The sequence below is a fragment of the Micropterus salmoides genome, unplaced genomic scaffold, assembly GCF_014851395.1.
Source record: "Micropterus salmoides isolate LMB-PRFRI ecotype aquatic unplaced genomic scaffold, ASM1485139v1 Ms_hic_scaffold_19, whole genome shotgun sequence".
NCBI lineage: Eukaryota > Metazoa > Chordata > Actinopteri > Centrarchiformes > Centrarchidae > Micropterus > Micropterus salmoides.
In genome coordinates this window covers 22,967,464-22,975,584 of record NW_024041039.1, presented here as the reverse complement: position 1 = coordinate 22,975,584, position 8,121 = coordinate 22,967,464, and the positions used below count along the sequence as shown (strand labels likewise).

At 37.6% G+C, this 8,121-nt stretch overlaps 1 long non-coding RNA gene across 1 annotated transcript; it reads right to left on the bottom strand.

The window, feature by feature from the left end:
• Window positions 1-5,120: 5,120 nt before the first annotated feature.
• LOC119910022 lies at window positions 5,121-6,511 on the bottom strand. Its single transcript, XR_005445576.1, has 2 exons — window positions 6,373-6,511; window positions 5,121-6,284 (listed from the first exon to the last, which is right to left on the bottom strand). It is a non-coding gene; the product is annotated as an uncharacterized LOC119910022 (long non-coding RNA).
• Window positions 6,512-8,121: the final 1,610 nt, after the last annotated feature.

Below are 8,121 nucleotides of genomic sequence, written 5' to 3'. Positions count from 1 at the left end.
CCTATTAGAAGCAAGTTGTCTTGAGTACTTGGGCTGAGGCTCAGTGAAAATATGCTTATATTTGTGACTTTTATTATATATCCAGTTTACAATGTGCGTGCAGATACACTTGAAACAATATGTACAGAAGGACAGCTTGTGTAGGCACAGCTCTACATGTATTTGAATGCTCTCTCATAAGTCTACTAATTCTTTGGATCTGGATCCCTTCAAACCTCTTATTGAACCAATGGTCAGTGTTCAGATTTTGAAGATTATAAATAACAAAAACTCAAAAGATCCAGAGGCATTGAATAGCCACATTGCTGACTTCTGCTGATGGCAACATCCATGCCTGGTCTTTTATTAGTAAGGGGGGTCTGTTAGGAAAGTTCAGGGCAGTGAATGATGAAGATGCAGTCATTACCACCATGTTGACTGGTGACTGGCTGACTGGGGATAGTACCGGAAAGATTTATCTGTGGGACGTTCTGGGATTTAGGTTTAAAAAAACAGCAGACAAAGGGCCATTTGAGGATATGAAAGGTTGGCATGTGTCGTTGTATCCACCTCCTCTGTTGGGCTCCTAGTGATCTCTTCACACTTCACAGGGATGATGTGTGTTAAATGTGACCCCGCTTACCGGGTTGGATGCATTGTCCGGCTAAGGACAAACACAGGCAGCTGCATAGGCCTCTTTGGAAGAGACAAATGGGATGCTACGCAACTCAGCCATGAGGAGAATGCTGACCAGGAGCAGGCAGGAGGACCAGGCACAGTAGAGACATGAAACAAATGCCATTCCCTGACTCTCCAGGGTCATCATCACCTACATCACCACTACCAAATTTTAAAGACCTCTATGACAGAATTGAATGGGAAACCACAACACCTAAAATACACAGATTCTAACTTCTGAGCAACTTGGAGTATATCAATAGCAGCAAACTTTAGCCAGGAATTGACCAAATACAGTGTAATATATCCACCTGCTACATCTCCTTATTGAAAGTGCGACAAGAACTCTACACAGCAATCTCCTAGTGAGGCCCAGCAAGGGTCTGAAAATACATAATCACCATGTCCCCCAAACACCACACCAACCACATGGCTGAGATCTGAGCAAAGCTCTCCTCAGACAGCATCCCCATATTTGAACCAGACTAGGTCCAAATATGGACATGTGCTCCATCATTCAGCAGAGAGACATATCGTACAATCCGCAAATATATCCAGAATCCACAAACATATTAAGATATATATTAATCAGAAAAACAGAGACTAGAAAGAAACCACCAGGAAAAAGCTATCATAAATACAGATTCATTTTCTACATGATAACATGTAATTTGTAATTTTAATTCTAGAGCATAATCCTCATATCAAAGTTTGGATCGCAGGGATACAACACATCAAATGTGAAAATTCAAAATAGCTCTCCGCGGCTTGTGTCAATGTCCACTCTTGTTGGAAATAATTATCACTCAAGGTGGTAAAATATAATCACAAATTGTGAAATGCATGTCTGCAAATTGTATTTTGGCATGATAACACTTGAATGTCGTGAAATGATTCCCCCCTTCACAGTGGACCTTAAGCACAAGTCCATATCTCACTCTACATTCAATATCTTTAGTAATTGGAAAAAATCACTCATAGTTTAGTCATTCAAGGTGAATCTGTTTCAGATGTTTTCATTGTGAAGCACTATCAGTTTAGTCACACTAAAAAACAAAACCCTCAAGCAGCGTTTGCCGGCAAACTTAACAAACTTTAGATTCTGAAAAAATGTGCAAGAAGTTTGAGTGGCAGCAAACAGAATCTTATTCTAAGAATAAAATAATCTTCACAAAATCTGGGTGCTCCCTCAATGGGGATCATTATTTTCTAAGCAGATATGTGGCCTTGGCCCACTGCCTACTTCCCTTCCCTTCTACCCATGAGTGCTGTTTAGGTTTTCTAATCTTCACCTCACTCAACAGTTTCAAAGAGTTTCTTCAGGAATGCCATAGGATAAGAGCTGTTGCTGGGGAATCAAGAGTTTACTTGAATTCTCAGAAGGTCCAAGAATGATCAAAATAGGATCTGGAATTATCTGACTTTTATGTACCTTTGAAACAAGACCAAATATTTGTTTCCAGTTCTCCTGTATTTGGGGACATAAGTCTGCGTCTGAGGACCTGCACACTGAAGAAACTTCTGAGAATATTTTGTGCAACTTTATACTAGTGCCCCTAAATGAAAAAAGGGGCAGTTTCTTTTTAAGAAATAAAGGACAGGCATGCATTGTGGTTTATGAACGTATCCCTTTTCAACCAGCTTATCACTGTAAACATCCTGGAATATTCTGAGAGGAATATTCTGACCAGCCAACGTCTGGGGACAAAACACTTGGTTTAAATGGCTTTTTGCAGGAGTCTCATACTGTCATCTGTATGGTGAGTTTGTTTTCTAGATGAGAGTGTGTGTACTTGTGTATCCATTCGTATCTCTTCTGTGCACTGCAGGGAGGTAGCTAGAGCACAAGCTTTCATTGCACTGCTTCTAATGCATGACAATAAATTTGAACTTGAACCATTGCTTCACAAAAAGTAATTTGACAAGTCCAGTTTTGATGAAAGCCTTAATTGCAACATGGGTCGAGGCACAAGACGCTGTCAACATTAGAGAAGCATAATTTAAAAATCCATTATATTAAATGTGCACATTCTCAGTCTCTTTAAATAAAATGTATGTATGTATGTATGTGTAACAGCAGCCTTGTCAATGTTTACCTCGCAAAATGAACTGTTCTCAACATATCCATTTAATTACATCTCACATACTGTACATATACACACACTTTCTTCAGCGTCATGTTGCTCCTGTTCATGTTGTCCTTCTGTGGTCATGTTGTTGCCGGAGCACCACATAACCACTAGGCAGCAGCAGTAAGAGGACTTGGCAGCAGGGAGAAGGTGGGAAACCTTACTGGTTACTTGGCAGAGGCTTCACATTAGCACTCAAAGGTGTCTTTTTGTGCAGTGAAGTTCTTGTGTGTCCAGTGTGTCCTTTTACTCCTGTTTGCCCAGGGACAGGCACTCTTCCGTTCAGGACGTGGGGGTTAGAGCGAGTCCCATCGAGTCTGGAGGAACAACATTTGTAACATGTAAAAATGAGTAATGTTAATTGATGACAAATGATAAAAATGTCTAAATATTGAGAGAATCAGATGACATTTAGACATAAACCTTTAGAAAGTAATAAGGTAAAAATCTGAATTAACTTACTCTGTCTAAATCTAGTGTGTATACAACTACTACTACAACTACTTAATCTCGTAGTACAACCCTGTGTTGTAAAATGATAAATAAAACTACCTTGTACCTTGTCCCTAACGAAATCGTTATACAGTGCTCTGATGTAATTTTAATTAAAAAGCCAGTACCATTTCCATTAGTAATGCATGTCCAGTACACTCCCTCACTGAGTGAGTGATTCAGGTCATTTGTTTGCAATAGGAATTGGGTGTGTCAGTATGTTGTTCAGGACAGCAAATACACATCTTCCACTTTTGCTGGATTTGGGTGAGAGATCACATGTCAAGCTACATATCACGTCACAGCTATGCTTACCTCAAAGACTCACTTGACCTAGAGTAACACTAACAGAGAAACGGGGATGACTAATGAATGAATGAATGAATTATAAGATGTCTTTGGTGGTAAACAGTTTCAGATGAAGCTCATTTGAAAACTTGTGCATATAGGCATGAAGGTAAGATGAGGGTTTAGATACATGCAAGTACATCATGTCCTGTCATGTCATGTCATGTCAAACGCTTTGTTTTTCTTTACAAGGGGAAATTCCCACATTGCACAAGCATTGTTTCCCGTAAGTGAAATATCTCTCTCTCTCTCTCTCTCTCACACACACACACACACACACACACACACACACACACACACACACACACACACACACACAGATTCTCAATCCAAACAATGACTTCTGAGTTACGATTAGTTCATGAAGTTTAGAGTTCCCACAAGTCTGGACACTTTAGTTTTGGTAATATATCACTGTCCAAAACAACAAATGAGGTTCTGTTGTGAGGAAGCCTCGACCACATCCTGTCTCAACAATAAGCAGGTTGAATGACCTTCAATTCAGCTTCTTACACACTTTTAAGCAACTATTCAAAATGAGTAAAAGACGAGGGTCAATATAAATGCACACAGAGTCGTATTTGAAAACAGCCCATGGTGGGGCGGTTTGATTAGGTTGGTCCAAAACTTTGGTCCAGACTGAAATATCTAAATATCTATAAAATGGACTACAATGACATTGTGTACAGGGTGAATTATAATACCTTTGGTGAGCCCTTAACTTCACAATGTTACTTTGTGACCAAATTCCTGCAAAGCTAATGACATTCCCACTTGTGTATGTTGCTAATATTATACTAAGTACTCTTAACCATTACACCAAGATGATTGACATGGTAAACAAAATACCTGTTAACATCAGCACGTTAGCATTTTCCTGATGAACGTGTTAGCATGATGATAGCCCTTCTGTGTCTAAATACAGCCTCACCGAACCGCCATTATGGCTGTAAGTCTTGGGAATTGATTGATTATGACAAAGTCACTGCAGGTGATAAAGTTTAGTAAAAACTTTTCTTTGTCAATACAAAGAAAAAAGTTTTGTTGTGTGCCACTTAACTACATTTGCTTATCTGTGACCACATTCTATTACATAACACACAACAGTAAGCCTGTTTCTCTTTGGCTGAACAGGTCACACCCCCATGATCACACCATGTTAATGTAAGATTCATAACACGTAAGGTAATAGTTTTAACACCTGTGCACCTTTCCCTGTGAGATAGCTGCTGCAAAAAAACTTAAGTTTGTGTCACACCACAAGACTTGACCAAACCTCACCCACCTTTCATTGGTTGAGGAAAATTGCCCCATATTAGGACACACCTTCTTACTATAAACAGCCTACAGCTACTGTATTTGACAACAATAAAAACTCCTTTTTGTTTTGTTTTATAGCAGCTTTTTAATGCTTTTTTTTTTGACAAAGAAAGCACATCACAGTGACACAGCTGGAATAGAGTGCTGATACAAAACATGATTTGACGAATGATATAAATTACAAATTTCATTAAGCAGGCACGGTTAAGACAAGGACTCATGATGTACAATTTAAGACCATAATGTCTGGACCACCTCACATAATAATGCAATCCAAGAACTTTATCTTCACTATCTCTCGCTCCACAACAAACGTGTATTGGATAGAATTATATTTCACACATTATTGTATCCAAACCCTGTAGTATATTTATAATTAGTGTATAAAATTATATATACATACACATACACACACACACACATATATATACATATACATATATATATATTTTTTTTTTTAAATTTATTTATTTATTTATATATATAAATAAATATCTATCAGGTATCATTTAATATTTCACTTATATTTAGTGTATTTCCAACAATAAAGATCTATATGAATATATATACAATTTGTTTAAATTAATATATTTCAAAACCATATTATCTCAGATATTATATTTTTCAGACTGTTACATTTGAAACTATCTGTACGTCTCTGTGCGAGTAATGACTGAAAAGGGGCTTACTGTAATGCTACAGGACACTGAAAGGGCACTCTCTGGTACTGCATTACAAGTCTCGTAGCTTCCACAGCTTTGGTTCAAGTTAACACCAGTACAGGGTCCTGACTGGTCCTGACTTAAGTCGAAAGTGATAAAACATCTATAGTTTCCCTGACTCACATGAATGTACACATGATTGTCCTTGAGTGATTAAACAGTGACGGTAACACAATGTAAACTGTGACATGAATGCATAAGATAAATAAGATTGCTAAAATATGGATTAAAGAGGGACAGGAGAAACATGGTTCCCTACAGAAAGGCACACAGCTACTAAAACAATGTACGGAAGACAATTTAAAAAGCATGAATATAGTTTTCAGTAGATTTAAAAAGGTGCTACACATTATATGCTAAGAAACTACTCCAGATGACGGTATACTTTTACATACTTCATGATAATAAACAGAGTTACAATGAAACTGGAAGGCGCATTCTCAGGCACAGTATCAAATCATGTAACCGATTAAATGGCAAGATGAATTTGATTAAATCACAATATCTTAGAAAGGTGAAAATAAGACGGTCTTTCTACTCTTTCCCCGCCTCCACATCAGATGCATCTGGGTCAACGCTCTGTTTCGTCACAACAGTGTAGATGCATCCCAGTTGGCTGCATATAATGACAACAAAGCATTATTTAAAACATATGAGATGGTGGCAATGCATGTCACTTTATATACTGACGTAATAAAAAATACCTGCAAGTTTTGTGTTTGGAGTACAGAAAACCAAGGAACATCAGCACCACCACCGCTAGCAGAAAGATAATGAGAACCACAATACTAGGTATCCAGTAACGGGTCTCTGTCAGGTAAAAAAAGAGAGTTTCACAGTTAATCTACCAACAGACAATATTTTATATTTCAAAAGTCCAACTGTTCATTCAAATAACACAGTTATTACATTAAATAACCATTTTCTTTTAGCTTACTACAGTGCATGCACAATTCGACTGTAATGGGAGTCGTGTGGCCCTCTTACACTCATGTATATAGAACACAAGCAATAACCAATCTGTGGGATGCAAATGGGCTTAAACATGCAGTCATTGAGCAGAAATGAATAAATCCAAGCATTTATCCTGTACTTTACTGCTCTAACCTAAATGGTGATAAGAGTGACGGTTAACTTGTCTACAAAGTGAGACAAATAGTGGTGCCCCAGGCCTGAAAAAGGCATTCTTTGCGTTTGGAAAAGCCAGTGTAACTTTTGAAATGACAACTAATTAATTAACTGATATTAAGATATGAAACTTTTTATCGTGATAACATTTTTGGCCATATCGTCCAGCCCTACTGTCGCTTCAAGTCAAACAGGAAGTACAGACACATGATATAATCTTACATTAACAATGGCTAATGCTTCTTATCTCTTTATAAATAGCTGTTGCTGTAAGAATTGTTTTGTAACTGACATCTGTTCTAGGATGTAAACCATATGTGATACAAAGGATTATTATTATGTTATATCATTTATGACTTTTCGTACCTACCTTTGTCTGAGACAGTCTGAGAGCCTTTAGAGTGCAGTTGACTGTAAAAAGAAGACATTTTTATATCAGAATATCATTATATATATCAGATAAAATGGAAATACAAATTTCACTTCAAATTAGATGAAGGAAAACTATCTTCTATGACTATGAACGATACAGCGGGACAATCTTACACAAGGCAAATGGTAGAACAAAATGTTTACAATGACAATCTACTTATAATTTAAAATACCCCTTGCATACAGCGTTACCTCTGACAGGAAATAATACTCACCAGTACAGTTGGCTGTGTATTCTGTCCCCTATTGAGAAGAAACAAAGGGACAATACAGTGAGATTGTTATTGTCTGGAGTTTGGCAGAAAAACGACATTTTTAAATCTATGTCTTTGGCTTTACATTTTTCGGACCTCTGATGTCTGATGATGAAGTTATCATATCTTATCCATAGTGCCAAAAGAAACTTTCATCTAACTGTTCAACCTCCTAACACAATATTATTATTAAAATTCAGAGAATCTAGTTATTTACTGCATTGTTTTAACATCTTGTATTTTTGCATAAAAAGAGCTCATGCCTTAAGTCGGTCAAAATATTGTTTCAGATTAAAAGTGTATACCTCTGAGACGCAGCTTCGTGTGAAGACAATGTTGTCGAGGCACTTCAAGATAACAAGAGTATTAATGTTGTTTGTCAACACCAGCTCAGGCATTTCTCCATTCTGGTTCGCAATCACTTGCGTCTTAACATAGAACATAGGAAAAATTCATTAGTAGAGAACACAAATCATTAACAAAAACTCTCAGGCACATGTCTGTCGCAGCGAGGATACAGTGTAACAAGTTCGGCCATCACACGGCAAGTTAAGATAATGTCTTTATGAGTCATTCAGATGAGCCTGTGCTTGTGCCCTGCTACTGTGCAAGCTGGCCAAGTGGCACTGCTTACTAGCA